Raw genomic sequence first — 16399 nt, 5'->3', positions numbered from 1 at the left:
ACAGGGAATGACAGTAGTTTTGAACACAAAGACTAAAATTTGTAGAAAATAAAGAACTGTTCTCTAAGAGCAAATGATTAAATATCTGGCAATGACCAGTTTTTGGTTTTTTTTCCTGAAACTTTAACATTTACAATAATCAAATAAGTCCTATGCTAACATTAATTTTAGTGAATGTTTTATGGAAAGTTTGAACTGAATAAGAAAAAATAACTCTTCCACCAACCCTCCTGGAACATTATGCAGGCTGTGGAATTCTGTGTTACACAAAAACTGGCCAAGTGAAAGTGTTTCTAGGCCAGCTTTTAGAACCATTAGGGTTGGAAAAGACCTCCAAGATCATTGAGTCCAACCATTGATCAAACACCACCTTGTCAGCTAAACCATAGCACTTAGTGCAACATCCAGCTGTTTCTTGAACACTTCCAGGGATGGTGATTTTACTTTCTGAGCAGCTTAACCACCCTTTCCATGAATCCTGATGTCCAACCTGAACCTCCCCTGGTGCATCTTGGGGCCATTTCCTCTTGTCCTGTTGTTTGTTACCAGGGAGAAGAGGCTGACCCCCACTTTACAACAACCTCCTCTCAGGGAGTTGTAGAGAGCAATAAGGTCTCCCCTGAGCCTCCTTTTCTCCAGGTTAAACTACTCATTGAGCTCAGCTGCTCCTCACAGGGCTTACCCTCAACACTTCATCAGCTCTGTTGCTCTCTAGACTGGCTGCACCATCTCAATTTCTTTCTTCAAGTGAGGGCCAATCACCACCTTGGCTCTGCTGGCCAGACCGTTTTTGATACAAAACAGAATGCCATTGGCCTTCTTGGCCACCTGGGCACACCTGGCTCATGATGACTCTGCTGGGGGTACCTAGTTCTGCTCCCTTGCCCTGCTGTAGAACAGGGTAAATCTCCTCTTCAGCTTCTTTATGCTATGTGCAATTTTGTAGGTTGTTTCTCTCTCTCTCCCCTAGTTTTCAGATAGCAAACTAATCTACTTAATCCTCTTCTAAAGAAGATTTTCCCATATCTTTGATTATCCTCGCAACAACATTTTGCATATTTTCTACTTTTTCAATCTTTCTGAAATGGGATTAATAGGATTGTATGCAGTATGTGTTCAAAAGTGTCTCTATGATATTTAGGAGGAATAGCTTGCTGTTTTTTGGCTTACTGTTCCTTTCCTAAAAATCTCAAACATTTTATGTGCCTGCTTTTGAATAATGAGTTAATTCCAGTATTTTTTTAAGTGGTAACTCTCTCCTTAACTTGTTTTTGTGAGGCAGAAATCATTTTTTCCCCCTCAATATACATTTTTGCATTCATCTTAATCTTTATTCATCTGCTTATGGTACTCTCCAACCTGTCACAGTAATCCTCAGCTCTTAAACTATGAACTCTATACCCTCTTCTCCTTTCTCTTCGTGCATCATCTTCTCTCTGCCCCATCTTGATCACTTGAGTGCACTGAGCAGTGAAGAACCATATATATTTCAAGGACCAACTTAGCAACTGCTTTGAAAGGGCATTTTACTTTTTTCATTAATAAATGATCAAAAGATAGAAAATGAAGGGTGGGATCCTCTCTCATCTAATTACAACTCAGTTTCTTTAGGAGCCTTTAATGAGGATTTGTGACAAAGGCTTCTAGGAAACATGAGTATACTTTATTGACAAGATTATCCCTGTGTTCCATGACCCCTTTGAAGGGCTTCAGCTCAAACTGAGAAGTGATTTCTTATCCTAAACACATCAGTCTTCTTTCCTTGGTTTGTGTTCATGTCTGCTAATGTTTATTTTTTTTTAATAAATGGATTTTCCTTTTTACTTTGCGCACAAGGGATGGGTTAAAATTTACTGTTCTTTTGAAACCAGTTTTAAAGATTGTTACATGGCAAACAGACACAACTCCTCTTCTGTATGTGCTCTGCAGGTGACAAGTTACAGGATGCAGTTATTCAGCATCCCTGTATTCAGATTCTCTGAGGGCCATTTGGATGAACAGCTGAGTGGCTGTCTGTCATTCGTGTTTTATGTACATTTTGTGAATTTGCTCTAAGATGTTTTCTGCTGATAACTGTGTCAGGTGTTTAGATTCAGCTGTGAAATAGCAGTGTTGGCAAGGCAGTGAGAATGTGAGTGAATGGCTCTGAGGACTGTGCTGCCATAGCCTGGTTGCTGTGGTTAACATAATCTCTTCCTGTGTATATATTAAAATACAGACAATCTTGTAAAGCTTTGGCTAGATTTAAATGGGGACTGCCACATCCAGAAAATGAATGAGGTTTCCTACACAGGGCAGGGTTTTCTCCTCTTGGCTGGACTGTCTCTGGCTGCTGTGGCTGTGTGAAGTGATGTGAACCAACAGGGAGAGATGTACAGAATGAACTGGGAGGAGCTGAGGACTTAATGTGCATTCTTGAGGCATATCAATGTGCCTTTTGTCCTTTTTGTTTATTTTTGGTTTAATTTTAATCTGATTCCATGGGCTGACTATCTGCTTGACAGGAGTATAAGGGGTGCTTTGATTTAGCTTGCCCCAAAAGGAGCCCAGTGTCAACCCCACTGTGCAAACTGCAGCACAGTAAATATGTATGTTTGAAAGCTTTTTAAAGAGGGTTCCCAATCTGCTGATTGCTAAATGTTGAAGTGCCTGGTGTTCTGATGGATACTGTTTTAGGTCTGCTTCAGTCTTTGGCAAGGCAGGGCAGATTGACCCTGGGATTAGCTCAGCTGACTGGAGAATGGTGCTAATAATACCAAGATTGTGGGATTGATCCCTGTCTAGGACATTCACTTTAGAGTTAGAGGAGCCTTCCCTTCCAACTCAGAGTGTTCTGTGACTGTGGAGGAGCTTTGAGGAATTTTTCAATAGCTATGCTTCTTAATGAATCTGTCCTTGTATGTGTTAAAGGATGACTCAGACTCTCTGCTTTCCCATGTTATGGGCACCCAAAGTGGGGTGAGGATTTTTTTCACAAAGCTGTGACTGAAGTCCGACTACAGACCTTACCTAAAGACCAGTAAAGACCTGTCTTCCTGTAAGAAGAATTGTTCATTACAAAGCTGCTATTAACATGGAGTGATCAGGGACTTAATATCGAAACTGTCTAGGCTGAAATTAAAAGCAGACTTACCCAAGTAAGAGATGCCATAGTGGACATTTATATGTTTTTATTTATAAATTCTGTTTAATGGTGTGTCCTTTTGATTCTACGTATTTGATTCTGTAGTTTTGGAATATAGTCTGTGTAGGCTTTGTTAAGAAGCTTTTCTAATGTAGTTCTAAGAGACGACTTTTACTCCTAGAAAATAAAAAAGTAAGACCCATTCAACTGGTTACATCACTTCTTTGTTACTTGCCTTTTTTTTTCTTTGGTTAGAAAAGCAATAAAGTTATGAAATTCTCATAATATTGGAAAGGTCTGGAACAATTTGCATCAACTGTTCTTCAAAATTAGAAGAGAGGAGATGCACATAAATTACAGACTGTTGTGCCAGACTTCATATTGATGGAAATTAACTTTGACAAGTCTTTAGTTGCACAAAGCAGGACTTACCATGGAAATTTGAACAGACATTTAAATCTATAGCATGGTTTTGAGGTGCCACTCATACATATTGTTTTATCTTTAAGTGTTTCTTGTTTGAACAAGAATAGGATGTGAAAATATCTCACAGTTTTGTCCCAATTCCTGCCTTTAGAGGTCTTTATGCTTTCTTAATTCTCTGTTCTGTATTGTCTGGATTTATTTGATGACACAGTAAAAATAAAACATTGGTAAACGTCTAGCCCATAAAATGAGATTGACCTCTTCTAACTGGAAGTCCAGCACAAAAAGTTATGTAAGTTGATGGTGACTTTTTCTGGAAAGGCAATAAAAACAAATGGGGTGCATTCTAAAGTGCTGACATAGAAAATTATATGAAATAAACAGAACAAAACAACTCCAAAGGATTGCATGCTGATCATTGCATATTAAAATCGTGCATAAGTCAATATATGAAAAGATTTTTTAAAATAAAATACTCTGTACTTCATGGCTTGTAGAGATACGTGCGGCATTTTAAATAGCAGAAATGCAAGCAGAGTGTTTTGTGTAAGATTAAAAAAAAAGCTTTTTAATATCTAATGGCCACAAAGGCCTTCTGGCATAACCAGGACATTGCTGGAACAAGTGGTTGAGTTCCATGTGTTGTTGTTATTTTCCAAATACACTCAACCTCAGAACAGTGCACATTATTTCTTGTGCTGGTGCAGTGTACTCACAGACCTTTAACTGGATATGTGGATGTGGATATTTACTAATTAGCTGATAAGCTATGTCAGGTAAGGAGATTTTCTTGGAAAAAAGCAATTTTAACTACAAAGGATTGACATATTACTTGTAATAGTACATAGTGTTTTCCACACTTCCATACTACCATGAAATGGGATTTAAACACTTCATCAAAAAGGAATTCTATCTAATTATCTAATTGCATTTCAGTGTCACTAGCTTAAGTCACATGCAAAGATTCAGAAATAAGTTGTTTTAGTAGATATCTGGCAGTGCTGGTCTTAACAGATTTTTTTTTCTGTTAATGTTGGTCTGAATTAGGAGTGTCTTTAAATAAAACATCTGCATCTTAATGAATGTTGAGCAGATTTATGCCCTTTATCTATCCTTTGACCTTAATCCTTATAACTCATCTGCGTGTCTATTCCAGAAATTCACATTAAGTCATTTATTCTGTCTTTCCCTTTTCTTTGGAGTTTGAGTGAAATAGGGTAAATAATGTATGATGCAATTTTTCCTGTGTAGATAGTTCCTCCCCTCTTCCCCTGACTTTTCGCATCATCATTATCAGTTTAACACTTTATTAATAAAAGACAGTCTGGTCGTTCCAAAAGAGAAGATATTATGGAGAATAATGGAAAAGTAGGGTAATTGAAACAGTTCTTATTACATTTGCTGGAAATTGCATTAATTACGCTGGTGTAAGGTCCTCAAAAACTCACTTGACAAGACTTTTAAAAGGGCTTACAGCTTTTCATGTACTCTGTGTTAGACGCACAAGAGAAATACCAACTTTAAAAAAAAAAACAACAAAAAACTTTACTGGCAAAGTTGAGAAAATCAGAGACTTGACAAAGGTTTACAGCAGCATTCAATCAACATAAAACACTTCAGGAAACATTAACTTTAGCTCATTCAATTTAGCAAACTCCAAGCCTATCCAATTTTGAGTTACTAAAAAACTGGGAGGAGAGGGGATTAGAAGAAGAAAGACAGAAAATATATAGAAAAGAACAACTATAGTGACCAGTTCTGATTCCAGCAGTGTTCAGCCAATATAAAATCCAAGGGAAGGTAGGGTCAAGATGTGCTTGCCTTGTGTCCTGGATTAAGTACCCTTTGTCTTTCCTGGGTCTTTCCCCCAGGAAGGATTTTGGGTCATCTGGCCACTGTGGGGCTGGATTGGGGGTCCAGAGGGGGGTGTGGAGCATTGCCTCTGCTGTGCCAGGGACTGGCAGCCACTGCAGGGCTGGGATACAGGCTCTGGGGCATTGGAACATGGCAGTGCCCTCACCAGAACAAGACCTGACCTGATCTGCCCCTTTTCCCCACACGTGCACCCAAAAGGTTTTGAGACTGCAATCTCCTCTAATCTCTCACAGCTGGACTTGGCGGGAGCAAGGAATGGTTGTTTTCATGAAACTTAGTTTTGAGTAAAAATATTTTTGAATCAAAGCCATCAAATCTATTACTAAGCTTAACCTCTTGAATTGTCACTATTTGCAAACTAGCAGGTGGGATTTAGGTTAAACTGACTTCTGTCAAAGAAGTGTCACTGTTTATTAAAATTGCTTGGAAAACAAGATTCCCTAAAAGTTTTAATTTATTGCTACAAGGATAAGCTTGCCTCAAACATTTTTCTACATGCTGAGAGATACATGGAATACTGCAAAAGAGATCATCAGCTGCCTTATGACAGCAGTTGTTTCATTATCTGGCTCCTGATTCAAGTCTCCCCATGAAGTACTTCACTCAATGCTATTACATCCTACGGTGTTTGCTCAGTGTCAGATTCTGAATATGAAAGATGTGATTTGCATAAGCAAAACTTAATTTAAAATTCTCCCTTGCACAGGGTCTTGGTAAGAGACTTTGCACTTTAAATTCTGACTGCTGTTCCTACCTGAAGATATTGTAGGCCTAAAGCCTGCCAAGTCCTGGTGTGCCCAGCTGTGATGACTGGCAAGAGCTCCATGGAAGAGCAAGTGCATAAATAAATTTGTCAGCCTCCATTGCTGGATCCATGTGTCTGTGAGGGTCTGTCTGCAGGAATGAGGTTCTGACACTTGAAGCTTGCTTTGCCCTTGAAGGGGGAGTGACCGATGGGAAAGGAAGCCAGTGGATTTAACAGTAGGATACCACAGCTCAGCTGGCAGGCGTCTTTTCTTGAGCTAGCAGAAATTATTCAGAAATTATAAGAGTGATTTGGTGTTTAATTCTAACAGTATTAACCAAGACCAGTCATTCTAAAGGTGTAGACAGCCATTCAGACTTTTCAAACATTACACATTTTTACAAAAAAATCTCAAACCCAAGTCTACTTGAGGGCTAACTCCTGTACCTTGAGTTTTGGCAGTGACTTCATAGTTTTCATCCTTGAACAAGAGCAGCTGCCAGTAACTTACTGGCACACTTGTCATGTCTTCAAACACTCCCTGTCATGTCTTCAAACACTCCCTTACTCCCTATGAAGTGTTGCTGATGCAACAAGGTAAATGTGTAGTGTGGTTTTTCAGGTGTTAAATCCAAGTCCGTGTTGCAAAAAGTTAATCTAAGGTCAAACACATTCCCTTCTAAATTTTATTTTACACGTTGCTCATCTAAAGCCAATCCTGGCATTTCTGAAAGTTTAATTCTTTGGTTTTGGAATGGGCAGTTCATGAAGGAGCTGGAAATGTCTTTTGTTAAGATCTTGTTAGCTTTTTCTTGATCTCTAAGATCATCTTATAAGACAGAAGGAAATATCACTGCAGCATGTCACTGCAGCTGAGTTCCCAGGGCCCATTTCTGGGCTATGCCTAGTGTTTAGGAATGATATTGCACAGGTTTGGCTCTGTTGTAGATAAAATTTATTGGGGCTTTGCTGCCATGTTTCCTGGACAGATTTCTTTGTGGTAAATGGGAGACTAAGATATTTTGAATCTGTGGGAAAAAGAGGCCAGGTGTGACTGAATTAAAATTTGACTGCACGGAACACTTGCATCAAACAAGGGACTTTTTGCACTTCAGGTTCTTCAAGCAATGATCAGGATTGGATGTTGATAACATACATTTCTATAGCTTTCCTTAGTCTTTCGAATCCTGATTTGGTTTGCCATGATCTGGGAAGGGTAGAAGAAATATCCCTTGCTTAATCTACGGATATCAAGAGAAGGGCTATGATTTTACCAGGTTGGGAAATATGCTTACCAAAGCCTTTCCCGTGCCTCCTTTTTAGGAGTGCTTATCTGCACCTTGATCTCCAAGGATGTGGCTTACTTTTTTGCATGTACACCCCTATTCTTGGCTTTTTTTTTTCTTTAATTTTAAATGAAAAGAAACTCTAGCTTGGCTATTAAAATCCCTCATTAATCACAATAATTTTTTTTTTTCCTTTTGACTGCAATAGGTAATTCTGTCTATGGTTTCTAACTGGTGAGCCCTGGAGAATCCTGCTTGAGTGGTTAATGTTGACCTTCCCACTTCCTTCCTGTTGTCAATCTACTCTCCAAGGCATAATGGAGAAATGTATGCACGTCATTCTAAAGTAGGGAGATTCCTTTTAAATTTTCAATGAAGGTGGCTTCATGTGAGGAAGCTGTAATCTGGAGTGATAATTTTCATTTCTTCCTCTCTCTGGTAGATAGGCAGCAGGGGAGTGTGTGGGAATTCAGGATGGGCAGCTGTAAGCTGCGGGAGCAGGATTTACCAGAGTTTGCCTCTGGGCACCCTGTCGTGTTATGGGATGACTGCTGAACATGTTGGCACACAGCATGCTTGTTCACCTGAACTGTTGGGGCAACAAACAGCAAATTCACGTGGCTGTGAGGCACCAAGAACTCGTGTGAATTCAGGCTTGGGCACCAAGAATTCTTGTGGCATGAACTCAAAACCTTGGCGGTTTTTAGTGATTGTGTACAGCTGCATGTAAAAGTAGGCTTATTTGGTGTAAGAACTCCTCTTCAGTAAGACGGCTGTGTCATGCAGGTGTTGAAAGTTGTTGTCTCTTTAATAGCTTGTGTGAGGATTTACTGAAACCTGAGTTCATTTTCAAAACCAAACCCTTTTGCAGAATCCCAAACAAAACCCGTATGAAGCAAGGGAAAAGCGCAGTTAGTGTGTGGGTTTTTCTCGTAGCACAATTAGAGATATGACCCCAAATGCTCAGTGGTCAGAACTGACAAATGTGTGGACAAAAGCTTTTATCTCACCCAGCTCCTCAGTGTATTACCTATGATAGTGGTTTATGTCCCCCCTTTCCATTTCTCAGGAAAAATGAGATGATTGTAGGTGAAATTTTGAGTAAATACAAGAGTTACATTTCTCTCAAGACATGGGGGTATAGCAGTGCCCTCCTGGCTGGATCAGTAGTTGGGGAGGGTGTGTGCTTTTTTTATAACAGTTATTGCAAGTTTGCAACACATTATCCATTACCAAAGGAATTTACCTAAAAAAAATAAATAGCTGAGGCAGGGTTCTTATGGTTCATTAAGGGGTAAAATATATCTAAACTGGCATCTAATCCAAACTTGTATCTATCCATGAATGAACACTGGATACAGTCAGGATTTTGAGGACTTGATAACAGTTCCTGACATACACACCCCCACACTACCTGGCATGTGTGCAGATGGAAAAGAAAAAATTCTGATATTCTTGCTAACAAAGTACTTTGAAACTATTTTATTTTGTGGCTCTCCAAACAGTGATGTGAGTAAAAGGTATAAGAAACAAATGTAAATTATTAATTCTGTGCACTATGGAGATAGTCCATTTTTGATTTCCAATATGCAGAATGCATATCATAAATGCATATCATATCATAAATGCAGAATGCCAGAAAATGAAGCAGTAACTGTATGGGCTCTCTGGTCTTCCAGAGAGCTTGTTTGGATGGTATAAAAGAGCACACCTCTCCATATTCAGAATTTTCTAAAGATTTATTTTAAAGTACATTTGTAGTTTTAAAACAACATAATTCAAACACTTTCAAATTTTGAATTTCTTGTGTTTTAGTAGTACTCTGGGTGGGTTTTATACTCTCAAAGATGGGAGGGAAATGACCATTGGTTCATTTATTAAGTTAGATTTTTCAACTTTGGCATACCGTGTTATTACGTGTTACTTTTTTTTCTAACCCTTACACTTAAGTTAGGTCTTCTGGTGATGGAAGGCATGGTTAGGTATAAAAATACTTACTGAAAGGTAGACTGTTTCTGGCAATATCTTCTCCAGCCTTACTATCCATCATTTGGGGCCCAAATCTTATCCATCTGAGACTGCTTCAGGCTCTGAAAGACAAAACCACAATGTTGATTAAACTTAAAATCTGTATACAATTAATTATTGGCTGTTTGCTCATGCTGGAAATAATTTTGTGGATAGATCTCCATGGCAGATCTTATATCCTTTATTCTTCAATTACTGCTCTACCAAGGTAAGTGTCTGCACTGATTACTCCATATTTGCAGTTGGGATTTTAATAATTAAACAAGATTTTAAAGAGTAACAACTCTTGAACAAAGAGAACATAATGATGGAAAATACTTTACAGAGCAGGACAGCAATTTGATGCATGGCATGCTTCCCAGGGGAGTGAAAGTCATGTCAAAGCTTTGGGTGATTTTTTGAGCCTGGTTTGTTTTCTCTTCTATTAAGAGAGCTAGGCTAAGGTGTGTTGTAACCAAAGAGGTAGGTTGTGATATGTTTTTCACCTTGCTGAGAGACCGGCCAAGTGCCATAAATTGCTACAGCCTGAACTGCAAAATGCTGCTGTCATGCCAGGGGCCCTGCATAGAGCAATGTTGTGTATAACTTTTGAGTCTGGTTGTGTGGGATAGACTGTGAAAAAAGGGAGCTGGGTACGTGGGTTTGGTCAGTTGTCCAGTGTATGTGTGGGCTAGAGGGTTTTCAGTTACTCTGAGTTACTCATGCTAGAGTAGCAAAGCTGTTGTGTGTACTGGATCACAGAGAGGGATTTGAGAACAGCAGAAATTATTAATCCTTGTGCTTTCTAAATTCTTTCCTGCAGAGGATGGGACTCAGTGTAAATGTCAGGAATCAGATCTGGAGAGGGTGACACGGATAGTGTGACACGGTATATTGCCTTTCCTTAAACACAACCTCTTGTTTGAATGACTGAGATTTCTCAGTGCCTCTGAGTCAGACACCTGCGTGTTTGCTGTACTCTGGAGAAGCCTGGTGAAAGCTTTTTATCCCAGCAATTCTGCAGTGCAACCTGGTCCTCTGGATTGCAAGGCAGTAAGTTATGCTGTGGGGAAATACTTCCATGCAAATAAACTCTTGAAGGGGAAGAACTGAAATTTTTCATAACTTTTTGCATATTATAAGATGTAAAGGTAGCAGCCTGGAGTGATAACTGCAGCAGTTCTTTCACTCAGTAACCGGTTTGTTAAAGCACATACTGGAGCTGTGGCAATGCTGGGCTCAGTTCTCTTCACCTGAGGCTAGTCAAACCACCACCTCTCAGGAGAATTTTGCCTGTGACTGCTGTGAGATTCATGCTCTGGAGCTATTGTGCTCCAAATGAAATCTGGATTCCTTTGAGACAGCAGAGGTTAGAATGGTTTCAGGCCTTTCTTGGAACGTTATTGGACACATCCTGAAGCACTTTTCAGTGTGAGATGATTTTTTTCTGTGAGCTTTGACTGTTCAGCTAGGAAACCCTTTCTTTTTTTCTACATTATTCTTTGTTTCAATATTTAGAAAGGGAAGAATCTTTAAAAAGGAAAGTTTGAGACTCAAGTTTGGTATTTTCTCCTTGATATTTGGCTTGGTTCCTAGCTTGGTACACGTAGCAATCTTTTATGGTCAATAACAGTTACTGTTCTATGTAATGGTCCTATAATTAATTACACTACTTCAGCAAATCTTTTTAATTAAGCTTGCTCTTCACGTGGTGTAACAAAACAAAAATAAAAGGCCTCTTACTGTGTTGCAGGCTTTCTACTGACTTGTTTGTGCGCTCTTTTGTGGGTAGATCAGAGGCAGCAAACAAAATAATGCTGGAAGGACATGATCTTGAACCAATGTTTGGTTAACAGAATTCTCTTGAGATGTGGGCAAGGCTGTGTGACATGTCTGATTGCCCAGCAGGGTTCATGAATGAGCCTCAGTTAGTAAATATATGTTTATTACAATTTTATGTTTGTCTGACAGCAGTTCCAGCTGCAAAGAGTAACAGAGTGCCTCTGAGGCTGTGGCTTAGTGATATTTTTCTGGTTTTTAGAGATGAGCATTTTTTTCTGTCCTGTTTCAAGGTAATACAGGGGCCCATGATGTGTGGGAGTTACCTTTTTATTTCTATTTCTCTTCAGACTTAATTTTAAATTGGATGTCTGAGGTCAATTCTGAATTGGATGTCTGAAGTCAAAGGCACTTGAAATTGCTCTCTCAATTTAACAGCAACTTCTTTTGGTAATTCTTCTCACCAGCATGCTTTGTTTGGATCTTGGTAAAACTTGGCCTTACTTGCTTTTTTTGAGGTATAATGCAACATAGAAAACAAAAAAAAAATGGTAAAAGGAATAGTGCAATATATAAGACATAAAAAATAGAAAAAACCCAAAAATTATTTTAAACATGCTATATTTAAGATAGTTTAGTATTAGAAAACAGTTCTGTGCAGATTGTTGTCATATTTTAGAAGTTTAAAAGAGAAATTGGTCCACTGTTCCTACCTTTTTGTAGAAATATAATGGTTGTTAGCTTGGGAGATCTAACAACATAAAAACATGCATTTACTATTTTATCTTGGATTCAAAACAAAAAATGGTGTACATGCTCAGCAAGTATGCTTTTAGTACAAACTCAGACGAATTTGACAGAGGTGAAAGCCACAACATGTGAAGAAGGATCTTTGCATTCCATGCAAGTTTTCCTTTGGTGCCAGATGAGGAGGAGAGAGGAATAAATAATCACCAAAAAGAAGATTACAGAGAATCAGCTGATAGAGATTCAGCTGTTCCTGTCGGGTACCATCAGGGGTTGGTATATTGGGTCCTCTTGGTTTTAGAAGGCAATGCATGAAGAAGTAGGAAAAGAAGATTTCTCTTACTCTAAAAGGTACATTATGTGAAAGAAATTTAAAAAAAACCCTCAAGGTGGGATGCAAATTTGCAATGTAGATATTTAGAAATGCTTTTCATGACTTAGCAGAGAAAAATCATCACTTAAACATATTTTGATACCACTGTTTATCTGGAAAATATTTTAATGCTCTTAAAGGATAATTTACCTGTCAATTTTGCTACACTTTGTTGTGTTAATTAGTGGCTGTAAGGAAAATACTAAAGCGCACAAGGGGGGAGGGGCATTAGAAAGTGGTATGTAAGCTTCAGAAGTGTAGAAATAGGTTATTTCTGAAAAATTTTAATGCTTCAGAATTAGCATATCTTTTGCATGTTTGATTCAGTTTCTCAGAGAACTGAATGCAGACAATCCTGACAATCTGTCGTGACTGAGACAAAGTGTATTTCTTCTGTAGCTGATCAGGTGGTGCTACGTGAGAAAGTTGCCTTACTTCAGATGAAGTTAGAACTTTTCACAGTAATGGGGGTTTGATACTTTTTCAAATAAATCACTGCTATAAGCTCCTGGTTTTGCAGGTCTCATGTAAGACTCTCTTGAATGTTTTAACAGCATTTTAGTGTTCTAGCTGCACAAGACCCTTTCCTGCCAGTCAAACACATTGTGAGTGAAGTGCTGGTTTGCTCTTCCAAGAGACTGAAGAGTAACCAAGCTCAGATGAATTTCTCTTGTATTACACTGGTGATTCAGGCACTTGGAAGATTGTCTTCCTGAATTGACATCTCAGTTTGTCACTCTGCCTTTGGGCAGAGATTGTTTTATAGAAAATGGGGGATTTCTATGATTTCTTACTTCCTTCTTTGGTGTCTGAACTTAAGAACAAAGGTTGCATAAAAGGAATTATTTTTTTTCTGAGGTTTGGAAGCTTCTTCCTCCTTCAGAAATTCTGATTTTTGTTGTTCTTCAGAGCATGGTGGACACCTACAGGAGTTCCATAAGGAGTTCAGAAGAGAATTTGGATTTGTTTTCACTTGTTCTGTTTGCCCACCAATGTTGCACCCTTGTGTCTTCCTTTTGCTGCATAAATAACATACTGCTGACCTGATTCTAAAACCCCTACTTCTTCCATTCATTATGAGAAAGAGGGAAGATTAATAATTGTATTTTCTTTAATATCAGTTTTTCATATGCAAATTTTCATATTCAAATTTATGCTTTGATTTATTTTGCTGTTTAAAAAGTCATGAGTTTTTGTTTTCAGAAAAGAAAATAAAGAAGTCACTTTCATTTCACATGCACAATTTTATTAAAGAATTGTAGGGAAAAACACCAAACTAGCTTGGAAGAGGTTTGAGCCTCCACTGACTTAGAGAATCCAGCTTCCTCTTGGTAAGGTTTTCTTCTTGCATTATGGTTTCTTTCTGCAGCCTAGAACTTGCTGATACTGATACTAGAAATGTTGTTGACTCTTACTCTCTGAGACTGAGCTTTGGTTTTATTACTTATCTGTAACAGATGTGATTTGGGCTAAATGATGCCAAAATCCTTTTTTTGAATCTATCCTAGTGCATCTTCTTTCTAGTACAGCTGGAAATTTTCCTTGTAAATAACAAAGTTCAGCTTATATAATAGCTTCCTCAGAATCTTTTAAAATATAAAAATCATATATGTAAATTATATCAGTTATTTCTCCTACTTGAAATTTAGTGATCATTTCTCAAAACATACCACTAGATTTAAAATATCTTGTAGATGTTTTGATTTATTCTCCTTTTCCTGAGTGATTATTGATCCAAAATCAAGTTCTACTTTTTTTTCAGACTGGGTCTCACAAAGCACCTATCCCACTCTTCATCTCCTTTTGTTCCCTCGGTCCTTCTCCAAATAAATATTATCAAATGGTTCAATCATGTTGTCATATGATTTACCTCACCTACAGTGCCAGTTATGTCAAACATATATTATTTCAAACTTGGACGGATACAGTGACTTCTTCTTGTAACTTGACATCTGGACATATTATGGAATTCTTTTGGGAAAGATTTATTTTGTTAATGAATTTAGACTTAAAAAAACTAATGGCTTCTTTACCTTTATATCCAGTGCTCAACTACTTGCTTTCATTTTTTTCCTGGTCTGTTTCTCACTTGGGATAAGAATCTTCTCAAAGAAATTTTTTCCCATTTGAAAAAAAGGTCAAAATAGGAGTTTCCAAATTCTTCTCTTGTCTCTGCAGGTTTGTGTGATACCTCCATATATCAACATAAGATACTTTCCAGCTTACTCTGGCAACCTCACTTCTGTTTTTCTTATTTTGGCATACTGGACACTATTTTGTTGCATTTGGTCCTATGCCGGTATCTTTTTGTCTTCTAATTGAAGTGCACGTAAAAGTTGCTCCTTAGAAGCTCTAGGATAATATCCCTGTTTGTTTACCCAGGATGCCATCCTGGTATGCCTTCTGTAGCTTTTAATTTCCTTCTGCAGACACACCATTTCCAAAACACTTAAAACAGTTGATGTGACGATTAACATATAATTTGGAATATCTTTGTATGCCTCTTCATTTATGTTTTCATATTTAATTTAATTATAAATAATTTGTTTTGCAGTTTGTTTTCCTTATGTCACCTCCTTGTAACAGCTGCAGACAAGAAAAGGAACAATGCTGGATGAATTAATATCCTAAAGCTTTTTATTTTCTTGGACGCTACTTGATATTGACGTGCTCCTTGGCAGTGTTAATATTTTCCTTTTCACGTCTGTATTTCATGCACCAAAAAACCCACCACACAATCCCCTGCTATTTGAGTAGAAAATAAAATCCACTGCTTCCAGGGCAGAAATGGATGAGTAAATCTTTTCCAGGGAGAAATGGATAAGTAAATCATTTCCAAAGATAAAGCTGAAGGATCCATGGTATGTGCTCAGCCTTACATCTGCTCCATGTGTTTGTCTTCTCAGCAACCTTCCTTTACAAATGGCATTGAAGAAGTAAAGTACTTGATATGCTCAGAAAAATAATAGATTAGCAAGTGAAAATCAAATTTCTGGGTCTGAACAGAGACTTAACGTATTATTCTTAATTCTTTTGACATGAGCACATCAATCTTCCTCACATGGGCTTTCAAGAAACTAGAATCCCTTCCATGCATTTGTGATGGAAACAAACTGACCTTGCTAGAAGTCCCTCTACTTCTAAACACAGTATCCTAAGTTTGCCTTCTGTTGTCATCACAGATTATTTTCTTTCTGTTTCTGTTGTAATTTTTGCAAACCTGGTGTATTTTTTTGCCTCATCACTGAATTTTTCTTTAATAGAAATTGGGGCCATTTTTTCAACTGCACTTAAAGTTGGAAAGGACATCTACATTTACCGAGGAAATTCAGCTAACCTATGGCTGTGAAAATAAAGTATATTTTGTATGGTATGTGTGCATGCCGTTCCTTCATTGCCTATTGCCTGATGTTGGTAAGTGTCTGATAATTTGTCTTCCTTACACTCTGATGCTTGGGGAACTCTTTCCTCTCTAGAACAACTAATGTTTAGACAGTTTAACTGAAATGTATCCCTTTGTCAGCATTAAGACATCACTAGTAAAATTATAGAGTAGCACAGAGAGACACAACAGAGATAATCAGACTATCAAGGTTATGATGTGTTCCTCTGTTCATGGTTACAAGTCAGAGTGGCAGAGGGGAACATTAGGGTGAAGGCATAGGGAGCCTGCAGTTATAAACGCACAAAGCTATGAAAACACTTCAGCATCATTTAGAAAATGGAAAGTGCTGTTGTTTCATCTGGTTCATCTCTAATTGCTTTAGCCTTTGGCAGGAATAGCTGTGCTGCTGAATCAGCAGTAGCAGGGCTGGATCCAGACTGGCTGAGATTGTTTTAGGGGAAATAATACATAAAAGGTGTGTGTGCTTTTTAAATTAAAGACAAGCGAGTGTACACAAAAAACCTCATTCTGACAAAATATGTTAAACACGTATCATAGAACCCTCAAGAAACAATAGAATTCTGTTTTGGTTACCAATGCTTGAAGACATGGATAAATATTTTAAAGGAGGGATATGCCTATTAGAGGTATT

This window comes from Motacilla alba, chromosome 4, assembly GCF_015832195.1.
Source record: "Motacilla alba alba isolate MOTALB_02 chromosome 4, Motacilla_alba_V1.0_pri, whole genome shotgun sequence".
Taxonomy (NCBI): Eukaryota; Metazoa; Chordata; class Aves; order Passeriformes; family Motacillidae; genus Motacilla; species Motacilla alba.
This window is presented reverse-complemented; position numbering follows the sequence as displayed.